At 34.9% G+C, this 14,495-nt stretch overlaps 1 protein-coding gene across 2 annotated transcripts in view; it reads right to left on the reverse strand.

Moving 5' to 3' along the window:
• The window catches only part of LOC143234161 (uncharacterized), a 177,507-nt gene extending 164,058 nt beyond the window's left edge, over nt 1-13,449 (reverse strand). For both annotated transcript variants that reach the window (XM_076471289.1, XM_076471286.1), the window contains exon 1: nt 13,317-13,449. The gene's annotated coding sequence lies outside the window, so the exon portion shown is untranslated. The remainder of the gene's footprint in view (nt 1-13,316) is intronic.
• Between the last annotated feature and the right edge of the window lie 1,046 nt (nt 13,450-14,495).

Here is a 14,495-nt window from a genome sequence, read left to right on the forward strand (position 1 = left end):
ACAACAAATATAAAATATACATGCGAAATAAATTTTGTAACGTTCTTTGAGATTTTTTGTTCATCATTTTACCTGTTGTATATTTACTTTTCTTTATACGTGTGAAAAGACATTTTACGTTAATGTTCAATTATAAATAGCATACGTGTAGTTTCGGATATTAATACAGTTGCTTCGTAGCACTTTTAGTCGAAATAAAATATTATTGTCATATTAAAACTTGAAGCTTTCTTTGATGTTTAACAGTATTTGACAGGAACAAAAAAAACTGGTACTAATATTAATAAATACAACTATATAATAAACAAGTAAATCAGTTTTGACGAAACAATGTTTGGTTTGCTTAATAAGTAACATATGTAGAAATGATTAGTAAAATTTTGCTTTCTCATGAGGAATATTGAAACTGAGTTAAAACAATCTGGCTGTGTTTGAAAGGGCCCGGCATGGCCAGGTGGGTTAAAGCGTTCGACTGGTAATTCGAGGGTCACGGTTTCGAATCCCCGTCACACCAAACATGCTCGCTATTTCAGCAGTAGGGACGTTATTATGTTACGATCAATCCCACTATTTGTTGGTAAATGAGTAGTCCAAGAGTTGGGGGTGGGTGATGATGACTAGCTGGCTTCCCTCTAGTCTTACACTACTAAATTAGGGACATCTAGCGTAGATAGCCTTCGTGTAGTTTTGCGCGAAATTCATAAACAAATATAGATGTTTTACGCTACTTTGTGCTTACATAAAGTTTATATTTTGTGAAAAAACATATTTTTCTGGACATTTTAAAGGCTAAAATAGTTTAAGTACAGTTGAATATATGTCAAATCGTGAAAGTTTTATGGCTCTCTTTCTCTGATTAACAATAAAAGTATAACCTAATATTGTTCTCAAGAGGTTATGTGTTGAAAGTGTGAAATGAAATGTGTAAACTATCAAAATGAAAATTTAGGTTTGTTTCCATCATTCATATTTAAAATCGAAGAGAAGGTTACGTTTATAAACAGGCCACACCCCATAAAGAAGCGACGAAAGTATATAGGTTATTCTTTTATCCTAAAATAGGTTCAGAATACACGCAATGACATAGTCGTCTAGAATGTAATAACTCAGCCTAATAACCCGAGCAAAGCCGGCTACTTTTAGTAGTGTTTGTGTGTATTGAGGGTTACATTTTTAACACTACAGTGACTCATCACACACAGCAGCTAATGAGGATGGCACTAGTTTGAGTTGGATAGTTTTGCAGGTTTCTAACGATTATAATAAAATGATTTCATTTTAATCTTAATGTTTAATTTTAATGGTTTTTAAGCTTAATTCTATCTCCTGTTTGCCAATAAAGAGGTTGTTAATGTTTACGTGCTTAATAGAACTGTGAGGTCAGTAAGGGCGATAGAAATCAGCCCTCCCAAAGATTGTCCATTCAGTCACGGGCGTGGTAGTTATCATTGTAAAAATTAATATTATGACACGTTTGCTTGTTTAATTCGCGAAAAGCTACAAGAGGGCTATATGCGCTAGCCGTCCCTAACTTAGCAGTGTAAGACTAGATGGAAGGCAGCTTGTCATCACCACCCACCGCCAACTGTTAGTCTACTCTTTTGCTAACGGATTGCAGGGATTCGATTCCCATCGGTAGAGTCAGCAGATAACCAGATTTGGCTTTGTTGTAAGAAAACACACACATATACTAACGGATTGACCGTCACATAAAAACTCCCCCACGGCTGAAAGGGCGAGCATGTTTGGTGTGACAGGAATTTGAGTCCCCAACCCTCAGAGTGTTGTACCCTAACCACCCGGCCATGCAAGACCGATGAACCATGTTAGTGGGTAATATAATTCTATATCAACGGGCTACTGATGGTTAGTTACCGTGCCCTTCGGTTCCACCTTTTATTGATTTACTGATTTGATGTTGTTGTTACGCTAGAATTGTACTGTTGTTTTTATACTTTCTGTATTTGCTACTATTTGAACTTGTTTAACCCATTCCTTGCTTTACCTAGTTCTCTAACCCATTCCTTGCTTTACTTAGTTCTCTAACCCATTCCTTGCTTTACCTTGTTCTCTAACCCATTCCTTGCTTTACCTAGTTCTCTAACCCATTCTTTGCTTTACCTAGTTCTCTAACCCATTCCTTGCTTTACCTAGTTCTCTAACCCATTTCTTGCTGTATTTAGTTCCTTAACCCATTCCTTGCTTTACCTAGTTCTCTAACTCATTCCTTGCTTTACCTAGTTCTCTAGCCCATTCCTTGCTTTACTTAGTTCTCCAACCCATTCCTTGCTTTACCTAGTTCTCTAACCCATTCCTAGCTTTACCTAGTTCTCTAACCCATTCCTCGCTTTACCTAGTTCTCTAACCCATTCCTCGCTTTACCTAGTTCTCTAACCCATTCCTTGCTTTACCTGGTTCTCTAACCCATTCCTTACTTTACCTAGTTCTCTAACCCATTCCTTGCTTTACCTAGTTCCCTAACCCATTCTTTGCTTTACCTAGTTCCCTATTTTATCAAAAGTGAAAAAACAGGACACGAGAAAATAAATTTCACGTGGTTTAATTATGTTCAGTGTAAGAAAGAAATACATTTATAAAATAACTGAATGCATTTCTGTAAAGAATAGTGATCGTTTCTCAACTTTTAAAAACTTCTGTTCCATAATTAAAAGTATTTATACTATCAAAACAGTACACTTCAGAATTTCTGGAAACCTTGTATCTCTCTAGCCATTTAGAATGTCTTAAACATTGTTCATCAAACGAGAAGGTCTGGCACAATTTTGTGGTTAGGGCTCTCCACTTCCAATTTGCTGGTAGCGGATTCGAATACTGTCACCAAACATGCTGTCAATTTTAGCCCTGGGAACGTTAGGAACTTGATTAACTGCTTTCACTTCAGCATGTTTATTTAGAATTTGGGATAACTAATGTGAGAAGCTTTACGCAAAATTAATAAAATAAAAGTCAAATTTCAACTGCCTAGCACGTTATAATATGAAAATTTTTATGAGATGACGGTGCGATTCGTATAATAGCCATAGAAATGGGTTTTGAATCTAAATATTACCACAAAATCGCACATTTTTTCAGTTAAACCTTAGCTCTTGTATCACAGATTTCAAACTTAAAAAAAATTCATTTAATTTTATACGACTGATTAGAGTTAAACATGTTTTTATTATTTTCGTTTTGATATATGTAGTAAAATCAAATATAGTTCAGGTTATGAGCTGAAATAGCTCAAACTTCGTGATTAACTGTAGTTTATATTTTATCGAACTTGACTGCAGACAGGTCTACAAAAAGACTTGAGGAATACTACAGTTATAGTTATGACCTTCGGTATGTTAGTGTGTTTATACATGGGAACTATAAGTACGTGTGCGTGATATTATGCCTAACAGTAAAAGTAAACGTATATAGACGTGCGTGTGTGTGTGTGGCATAATATAACGTTCGTAAAAATATTTTAATAAGATATGTCGATATGTTCTATTATAGTTCGCAGCCTTTCAAAAGCGCCGCTCTAATGGTTATTGTTTCATATGTAGCTAAGGAGGTCAGAGTGTTTCACCTTTCGATAAATGAATGTTCGTATTTCAGTAGAAAAACTAAATGACAGAAACCATCAATGATTTTACAGTTTTTTTTTTTTTTACAAGTACAGGTATATTTTGTTTCATTTTGCAGTTAAACATAAAACTACACAATGAGCTATCTCTGCTCTGCCCACAACAAGTATCGAAACCCAGTTTTTAGCGGTGTAAATCCGCAGGCATATTACTGAGCCACTGGGGGAGCAGAAATATATACATCAGAAGTGGCAGAGATGTAGTCAGTAGGCATTGATAGGATATTTACATTTGCAGACAACTAATAGTAGTTTACAGGAATGACCACCAGAGCAGAGTTGAATTTGCAAAAGATGTACATGAAAGCATTTCGGGTTACAGTCGTCAATGTACATGAAATATTCGTTCTATGGTGCTCACTCTACAATCGGATAGTTAATACTCATGTTCTGGAGCGGCAATCAACGGATCCACAATAAAGCGTTGTGACAAAATGAGAAATCTAACCGTCACCTTTGTTAGGAGCCCCTTCATCAAGGATCATGCAGATGTGATAATAGAGAAGGCAAAGCCTTGAAAATGAATGACTGCTGCAGACATGGACTAAAGATTGCTGTTCATCCTCTACCAGCATCTCGTGCTATTAGCTGTACAGTGTGGCCTCGGAATACCAACTGTATCAAAGATAGTTGGAAACACTGGAGTGTATTCAAAATGAGGCCACGAGGACCGTCTTTGGTTGTGCTAAGGACACGCCTATTGAGAGATGAGATTCCTGTCAGGACAGCTTTTCATTAATGAAAGACATATAGATTTTCAGGTGAATGCCTACTTAAGAGTGGCAATTGACACGACCTTTTCCTTTCAGGAAGCTTTGAGCGATAAAAAGGAACGTAGGATAAAAAGAAGAGCGTCAATGATGGCAGAAGCTGACTCTAACATCAAGGAAGTATGTAGGCACAATGAGATTATAGGTGGAGAAGAATTGGTACAGCTCCGTAGTAAAATGAATTCATGTGCTAGAGTTGAGGTCACTCTTGGACAAAAATGCAGAGAATGAGCTGTCAGCGTCACTGATACTGAGATCATACCACTGACTGAAGAAAATTCAAAACCAAAAGATCGAATTGGTTACACTGATGGATCGGCTGTCAGAGGTGAGCGTGGCAAATGGACTTTTTTTTCCGACACACAGTCCGGGTGTGCTATTGCTGAATAAAGTGTAGCGTATAGTGACACAGAATCAATCATGCGGATGAAAATAGAAGCTGAACCAACTGCCCCGAGTTGGTTTCAGAACAAATTTGCCAGACACGCAATAACTGTTACCTATCCACAAAGTATGTTGCGTAAAATAAAGATAGGATGGCGAAGACCTCAGCATGGATGTTTTATCCTGGTCATTCAGGAGTCCAAGGAAATGAAAAGACTGATAAACTGGTTGGTGAGGTTTTAGTGGCAACAAATCGAGACCGCAAGAGAACATGGATGGTGAAGGGTGAACATAGATGGTGAATTGAAAATAACTCCAGGTTCGCCAAGCTGGGGTTCTCCAGTGGAGATGAAGGAAGTCCAGACCGAGGGAGAAAGACCGGCAGACGCACAACCAGTATGTTACAGAAAGAATCGGCACTCCCACACTTCAATGGCTACCAACTGCAGGGATGGATCACGCATGGGGATGTCCCAAATGTAAGGATGTTGTTTCTTCAGTCAAATAACGAAATACTCATGCTTTTCCTAATTTAGAAGTGATAGACTAGGTGTAAGGCTAGTCAACAATACCCATCGCCAACTCATTTGATCTTTTTTTCCTTTGGTTTTGAAATTCCCGCAAAGCTACACGAAGGCTATTTGTGTTAGCCGTCCCCAATTTAACAGCGTAAGTTATCACCACCCACTACTAACTCTTGGGCTACTCTTTTACAAACGAATAGTGTGATTGAGAATCACATATAACGACCCCACGGCTGAAAGGGAGAGCATGTTTGGTGTAACGGGAACTCGAACCCGCGTCCTTCAGATTACGAGTCGAGCGCCTAACCACCTGGCAATGTTGAGCCAACTTCACTTGTTTGAAAAAAATTGTGTGATACGACTGTCACTTTGATAGCGCATCCATGGCTTTAAAGTGCATAACTCATTTATGCGACAATGAGATACGAACCACGAACTCGAAGGCTCGCTAATTACAATGACATGAAAGGCTTAATAATGGTGCGAAAAGCTTTAGTTGAGATTTTGATAGCATTACTTAATTTCTACTTTATAGTATTGAATATTGAGTGCATGTTTAAAGATTGAATGAAATTTATATTAAGTGAAAAAACAACAACATTCAAACACAAATACTTTAATAGAGATCTGAAATTTTGGAGATGTTAGTAATTAAATATAAATCTCAAAATTAAGATACAGGTGTGCCATTTTTTACAGCATGTCTAATGGTTGCCACTAAATAGATATTTCAAAAGTTGTGCATAAAGCGAACTAAAATATAATAATAACAATATTCAGTGTGTGTGTGTGTGTGTGTGTGTTTCCTTATAGCAAAGCCACATCGAGCTATCTGCTGAGTCCACCGAGGGGAATCGAACCACTGATTTTAGTGTTGTGACGATATTCAACCTTTCATACATGACTAAATCTAATTTCAGTTTTAACTTTTCAGAAAGATGGAATATGTCGTTTTGTTGCATTAAGAACAAAACTACATAAAGAGCTATCTGTACTCCGCCCACCACGGATATCGAAACCCGGTTTCCAGCGATTTATATCCGCAGAGATGTCTGAACACAAATATACGAACAATGATCAGATGTATTCTTTCCAAAAGCTACGGTTATTTGATTCGGAATTTTGTTGCGAAGCTACAAGATTATTACCTACACATAGTCCTATCCAATTTTAAACTAGTTAATTTATCCAGTTCGTGAAATTGAAGATTCATGATTCGCGACCCGCAAAAATGCACTTCGCGCATTTTGACAATGAGAGTTCTATAAGATAGACGGACGAATCCTGCTTGTGCATCAGAGAAGATTAGCCAACAGTTGGTAGTGGGATGCTAGCTAGCTGCGTCAAGTCTAGTTTATTAGTTCAGATTAGGGCCAGCTATGCACAGATCACCCTCTTGTATCTTAATGCAACATTTTTAAACAGACGTTTCTTCTCAGATTTTATAGATAGTTGCAGGAATCTGTCTGTGAATAGATTTATGGACGATGGACCTCTCGTTAGCATTTGAACAACTAAAACCGCAAATCATTAGAAGTGTAACAAGAAAAATGTAACGGTTTGAATATAACACAACGGATAATTAATCTTAACCATACTATCTCTCAGTGGTAAGTAAACATACTTATGACGCTAAAAACCGAGCTTAGATACCCATGACGGGCAAAATAGATACAGCCCATTCTGTAGCTTTCGACTTAAAAACAGCTAAACTCAGTCATCCACGAAGTAGGCTGTTTTAATTAAAACACACACATAAAGTATATGTATGCTTGTTTGTTTTGAATTTCGCGCACAGCTACACGAGGACTATCTGCGCTAGCCGTCCCTAATTTAGCAGTGTAAGACCAGAGGGAAGGCAGCTAGTCATCATCACCCACTGCTAACTCTCGGGCTACTCTTTTACCAAAGGATAGTGGGATTGACCGTCACATTATAACTCTTTCACGGCTGAAAGGGCGAGCATATTTGGTGGGATGTGGATTCGAACCCGCGACACTCAGATTACGAGTCGAGTGCCTTAACTACCTGGCCATGCCAGGCCTGCTAGCATAGGCTCAACCTAATTCTAAAATATTCTAAAATTTACATTTCTATTCTGTATAACATTTCACGTTATGAGTATCAATACTAAGATCTTATATTGGACTTACTGAAGCTGTCAAAGGCCTCAGTTTTTATTATTATTTTATCCTAATTTATAGACTTGTTTTTTTTGCAATTATGGAATCATTTGTCACTTTGAAACAGTCACTAAGCCTGTCCCACCGGATATTTATGATTGCAGGGAACAAGGAAAGAAAGTTTCTTCGGGGGGTTTTAATCAATAGTTCCCACGGTTCGGGCTTACGTACAAGAGCTGCTTAGCTCTTCCAGTCAGTTTCTATTGATATAGTCGTTGATTGTCCGCAGATTTGCGATTCCTTATCGTTTGTTTTCTTCATTTTTCAGATAAAATAGTAAGATGATGTTTAATAGAGGATAACACTGCTTTCTGATGAATCAAGTTACTGCTAGTAAAAATAAATAAGGCCTGATTAAAAAAATATTAAAGCACGCAAAACTATACCTTTTCGAGCAATCATGTGCCAGCCGTGCATTGAATACTAATATACATTAAACAAAACATAGAGATGTATTCGTTATTTTCATTTTGAATTGTAAAAGCTTATAAAAACTCTGTTGTCATAGGTAACAGGTTTAATAACTACGAAAGTGTTGAACAACAATAAAATCAATAATGTTTTTTTATACTTCAAAAAAAAAAGACAAAGTAATGGAAAATCGTATTATGTAACTGGCAAAAATAATATAAAGTCTTTTTTTATCCAGCTTTCTGGCCCGGCATGGCCAGGTGGTTAAGGCACTCGACTCGTAATCTGAGGGTCGTGAGCTCGAATTCCCGTCGCACCAAACATGTTTGTCTCTTTAGCCGTGGGGGCGTTACAATGTAATGGTCAATCCCACTATTCGCTGGTAAAAGAGTAGCCTAAGAGTTGGCGGTGGATGGCGATGACTAGCTGCCTTCCCTTTAGTCTTACACTGCTAAATTAGCGGCGGCTAGCACAGATAGCCCTCGTATAGCTTTGCGCGAAATTCAAAACAAATCATCAAGCTTTTTAATATTGCCTCAAAATGAGAGGGGTTTGAGAAAGACTGAACTGTCTTAATCTGTACATTAAGTGACTGTTAGCTTCAGACGTTGTTGAGTATGAGGTTTCAATTCATTAAGTTCTTGTTCCTAATAATACAAGTATAGTTTTATTGAAATATTTCCTCGTAAACAAGCCGATGAATAACCGAATTTTAACTCTGCGTGTGTTTTCATAGCATAGCCACATCGAACTATCTGCTGTATCCTTCAAGGGGGATAGAACTTCTAATTTGAGCTTTACAAATCCGTGTGCTTACCCCTGTTCCTTTTAACTATGCATTTATAGTTTTCACCCCTGTTCCTTTTAACTATGCATTTATAGTTTTCAACGATGCTTACATCTAATCACTCATTACTTATTAGGTCGTGTGTGTGTTTTCTTTTAGCGAAGCCACATAGGGCTATCTGCTGAGCCCACCGAGGGGAATCGAACCCCTGATTTTAGTGTTGTAAATCCGCAGACTTACCGCTGTACTATCGGGGAGCTTATTAGGTCGTAGCGACAAACGTAAGTTTGATTGTGTTTTTTTATAAAGTAATTTTTAGGCAAATTATTAGCATTTCTTTTCTGCCAGAAATTTCAATTTATTCATTTAAGAGAAACCTTTAAAACAATCTGTTAAAAAATAGGGAAGAAAATTCTTATTGTAAGCACAGCTGTGCCTCTTATTTATCATGTTATAACGATAAAATTAGGACTATGATCACTGTGGTGTACGTGTTAAACATAGCGTATTGTGTAGTTTTTGTCTAACAGCAAAACGAACAGAACAAATTCATTGTACTAGTTGACTTCTCGTGAATAAGTACAGTGAGCTAATGTCATTGCATAAACATAAATATTTATTTTGGTTGTACTGATAGTAATCAAAGAAAGAAAACGTCGAGCTAATCTGTAGTTAAAGCATCTCATAACCCTTCCTCGTAAAAAAAAAAAAAGAACAAAATCATACAATAAACATAATCATTTAACATGCACAGGAGACCGTAACAGTAGAGCTACTCTGTCATTATCTGTAATTCTCATAACACAAACACTAGTGTCCTGATCAGTAAATGTGACACAAAATTACTATCTTTCAAATTTTAAATATAGAACCTAACAACCAATACAAAAAACTTGGAGTTGTAGATAACCTCCAGATTACGGTTTCATATTCAAGTATCCATCTGTCTTTCGAAATTCAATGCAACATTTACTATTCGACAAAGAGAGTGGATAATTTTTAAGAGAAAATTAACACTGATTTAGATATAATAGCTTATCAAATGGGTGTTTTACATTGGTCAAATAATAAAGGTTTTAGTAAGGCTTATTGTATGTAAGCATATAAATATTTATAGACTACTGAGTTTTCAAATGCGGTTCTTTCGGTAAAAAATCCAGAACAGTTTTTGTAAACTATGAGAGGACTTGGTATGGCCGGGTGGTTAAGGCACTCGACTCGTAATCCGAGGGTAACGGGTTTAAATCCCTGTCACACCAAACATGCTCGCCCTTTCAGCTGTGGGGGTATTATAATGTGACGGTCAATCCCTTTATTCGCTGGTAAAATAGTAGCTCTTACACTGCTAAATTAGGGGCGGCTAGCTTTGTGCGAAATTCAAAAGAACAAACAAAAACAAGATATGAGAAACAGATACGTAAGAAGTTGCGTATCCACTTTAGTCACGAGCTTTCTCTAAGACAATAAAAACGCATAAGCATTTTATTAATATAGTCGGTATTTGGAAATCTAGCCAATAAATGGCACTACGTTTTCTCTCGTATGAGGCTGATAAAACTAAGTTGCAATTGCATCGCTATGACGTATCAGTTAAACCAGTTATTATACAAGAAAACAAGCTTAATTTTATATAAAAGTAGAAAAGATAAATAGTTATTGACATGATATGAACAGTTATAACCAGCGTGATTAATGTCTTAATAAAGGACGTTAAGTAACAGTAATATATTTGTTTCAAATATAGAGTATTGTTTTCGCCACTGTTATATTAAAGAAATAGGCTAGTTTGTTCAGAAGGTGTTCTATATTTAATATTGTCGCCCAGTGGCTCAGCGGTATGTCTGTGGACTTACAACGCTAAAAAATGGGTTTCGATACCCGTGGTGAGGAGAGTATGTATAGCCCATTGTGTAGCTTTGTGCTTTCGTGCTTAATTCAAAACAACAACACTTAATATTTAAATCAGTTTCTGTAAAATATATGGGCACTTCGACATACGTGTAAGAGAAAGACAAAAATGACCTTAAGAGAAATATATTTAACCTGACGTTTCGGTTTGCGTGACTGGTCACAAATTTGATTTTTAAATGAAAGTTATCGAAAACACAAAAATGACGTGATAAAAACGTGTTTTTAATTACTGTTTGACGAAATAGTTTTGCTCAAAATGATAAACCGATCAAACTAAGATACTCAATATAAATTATCAAATAATAATAAAATAGAATAGTGAACTCAAACTCAAATGATACAGTTTTACAAGAGCCAAGCATTTTAGCTTTTAATTGAGTGTTGTTTGAATCGAACCGTTTTTGTTGTTTTTTTTTAATTTCGCGCAAAGCTACACGAGGTCTATCTGCGCTTGCCTTCCCTAATTTAGCAGTGTAAGGCTAGAGGGAAGGTAGCTAGTCATCACCACGCACCGCCAATTCTTTGACTACTATTTTACCAAAGAATAGTGGGATTGACCGTCACATTATAACGCCCCTACTGCTGAAAGGGCGAGCATGTTTGGTGCGACGGAGGTTCGAAATCGCGACCCTCGGATTACGACTTAAACACTTTAACCCACCTGTCCATGCTGGGCCTGGATCAAACGGGAAGACATTAAAGATATTACTAATATATTCTGTCTTTTACATGGTGTTGCGTTCATTATGCCGTGTGAATTGATGAAGTGCTCAATGACTGTTTTTATGTTATCAAGATTAGCAGTGACACGAATATGTTCACAGGAACGTTCATGTACTGAACGATTAGTTTCACCTATGTATGTGTCTGAACACTGCGTATATATCATTTAATAAACACTGTTCGTAAATGCATCGTCTCTGTAGTCCAATGATCTTGAAGAATTTATTCAGGTTTATACCGATTGGTTCTATTAAAAACTGAACGAATAAATATATATTTCACTTCATTACTGGTTTTCTGTATGATACGAATATTCAACCCAGGTATCATAATCGCTTGAAGGAGACATGAATTTATCAGCTCAAGGCACACCCTATGTTACAATTGTTTTGTATGGTGAATTTGTTCTTGTTTTCTCTGAGATCCCGTGAGTCAAACCTATGAAAATTCTCAGTAATTTAATTATACGATTAGCCATAAGGAAGTATAAGTCTTTGGATATGCTTCCAAGATTATGTTTTACAATCAATGATGTTCCAGATATCTTTTATATTATTTTGAATTCAAAAACAGCCACACTTCACTTAGTACCGTGTTTCTCCGAAAATAAGACAGGGCTTATATTAATTTTCACTCCAAAATATGACACTAGGGCTTATTTTCGGGGGATGTCTTATTTTGATATATTAAAAAAGTGAAGTTACAAAGTGAAACTATTAAACTAACCATTTAAAATAAACTATTATTAAACTATTAAACTAACTGATTAATACTTAAACAAACTAATTAACTAACTATTAAACTAATTAATAAATTAATTTTTTTTATTTCTTTCCTCTTCCTGCCACTCTTAACTAGGGCTTATTTTAAGGGTAGGGCTTATATTAAAACTATCCCCAAAAATCACACCAGATCTTATTTTATGTGTAGGTCTTATTATCGGAGAAACACGGTAGTTGGCGGATGACGTGAGTCGTATTGTAGGGTAATAGATACAACACATGGTTGTGGGTATCGTTAGGTTTGTTGCAAGCATGGTATCAGAAAAGTACGTAAACTTCTGTTAATCATCAGATAACAAGAGTGTGAGCTTTACGTTAAGGTGATAATTATTTAGAATTGAAACGACCCCAGTAGAGATGGTAGTCCTTGAGTTCATATACCAAAACATCCCTAATATACCTGTACCACCTGTTCAGTTTTAGGTTTGTTTAAATATTCTATTCAGAAATGCTGATTATTCATAGAAATGCGTAGAAATAAAGGCCCAAACAAAAACGTTTTAACTAATGGAACATGTAGGAAAATTGACATGTGCAGGATATTGGTTAACTTGAATATTGTTTTCGTCCTAATTACAGTTGGATACAAGACGTACCTAAATAAATATAGTTTAAATCTGAAACGATATAAGTAATGATGACGAAATAATCGAATATCTGTAAGTTTCACCGAAACTACAAAATTAGAATCTATAAAAAAGGAAGTATGCTGAGTTATTTGATAGTTTTAAATTTCCTGGGGCTGTAATATTGTTGCTCATTACCTTTATTGGATTTGCTTTAAGACGATTTTTTGATTCTTTGTCTTACTTCGTGGATGTCTTCATTAGTGTGGGACTGTAGTCTGGAATTCATGTGTTGCTTTTCGAGGAAAGATTAGTGTAGTGACTTGTCTTCCAACTCTTTTACTGCTATTACTAAATCCTTATGACTCAATGAGCAATGGTATATATCCATTGGTGAAGACGCTATTAGAACACTTGTCCAATGTATCTTTTTTAAACTCAGTTAGGGATAAATATGTAGGTTTCTTAATGTAAGTGATATCGCAGGCATTACAAAGAATGGTGCTAGAAATATTTCATGCGAAGAAGACACTTACATTTATTATTAACATATCATGGAAGACATACCAGTTGAATTATGTAAGAATGCTTAAAAGCTTTTATAGTAATGTAAAAAAACGTATACGAGTTATAATTCTCACCAGTTTTACAGTTTTTGTTAACAGGCGCTGGTAGCTTTGCTGAAAAGGCCTTTGAAAACTATTATCAGTTGTTTTTTTTTCTGAACTTGTTTATTATCCCTGCAAATAGGGTTGAATTTCTTCTGTCAGAGCTAAAAAATTCAAGAAATACATAAAAACCACTAAGTATCAGAGATAAATATATTTTTTTTTTCACAAAACATTAACAGTAATTTTCAGTATAAAAATAAAAGACGAAATAAAGATAACTGGATTGAAAAATTACGATGAAAGATATAATGTTTATTGTATATGTATATAAATGCATATTGTGTAGGTATATAAATGTATATTGTATACGTATATATATGTTTATTGTATATGTATATTCTTGTATATTGTCTATGCATATAAATATTTATTGTATATGTATATAAATGTTTACTGTATATATGTATAAATGTTTATTGTATATGTATATAAATGTATATTGTATATGTATACAAATGTATTTGGATATGTATATAAATGTATATTGTATATATATATAAATGTTTATTGTATATGTATATAAATATTTATCGTGTGGGTATATAAATGTTTATTGTGTGGGTATATAAATGTATATTGTATATTTATATAAAAGTATATTGTTTATGTATATAAGTGTTTATTGTATATGCATACAAATGTATATTATTTATATATATAAATGTATAATGTTTATTGTATATGTATATAAATGTTTATTGCGTTTGTAAAAAAAACCATTAAAAATGACCTAAATTTAAATAGAGGAACATAATTATAAGATTATACTTAAAAGGAAAGTTTTCCGATTAAAAATAAATGGGTAACCTTAATCAGGTGTTTAAAAAGTTACATCAACCTCTTTCGACGAAAATATCACTTTATCTTTCTTACATGTAATGAAAAATTAAAAAATATAATTATGGGAAAAAAAATCGTAAACACCCATGGAATGTTAGAATTTCAGTAAGAATATTAAAATAACATATACTTTATATTATAGAATCATTGAATATTAAAATAACATATACTTTATATTATAGAATCATTGAATATTAAAATAACATATACTTTATATCATAGAACCATTGAATATTAAAATAACATATACTTTATATTATAGAACCATTGAATATTAAAATAACATATACTTTATATTATAGAATCATT

This window comes from Tachypleus tridentatus, chromosome 12 (assembly GCF_004210375.1).
Source record: "Tachypleus tridentatus isolate NWPU-2018 chromosome 12, ASM421037v1, whole genome shotgun sequence".
Classification (NCBI taxonomy): Eukaryota; Metazoa; Arthropoda; class Merostomata; order Xiphosura; family Limulidae; genus Tachypleus; species Tachypleus tridentatus.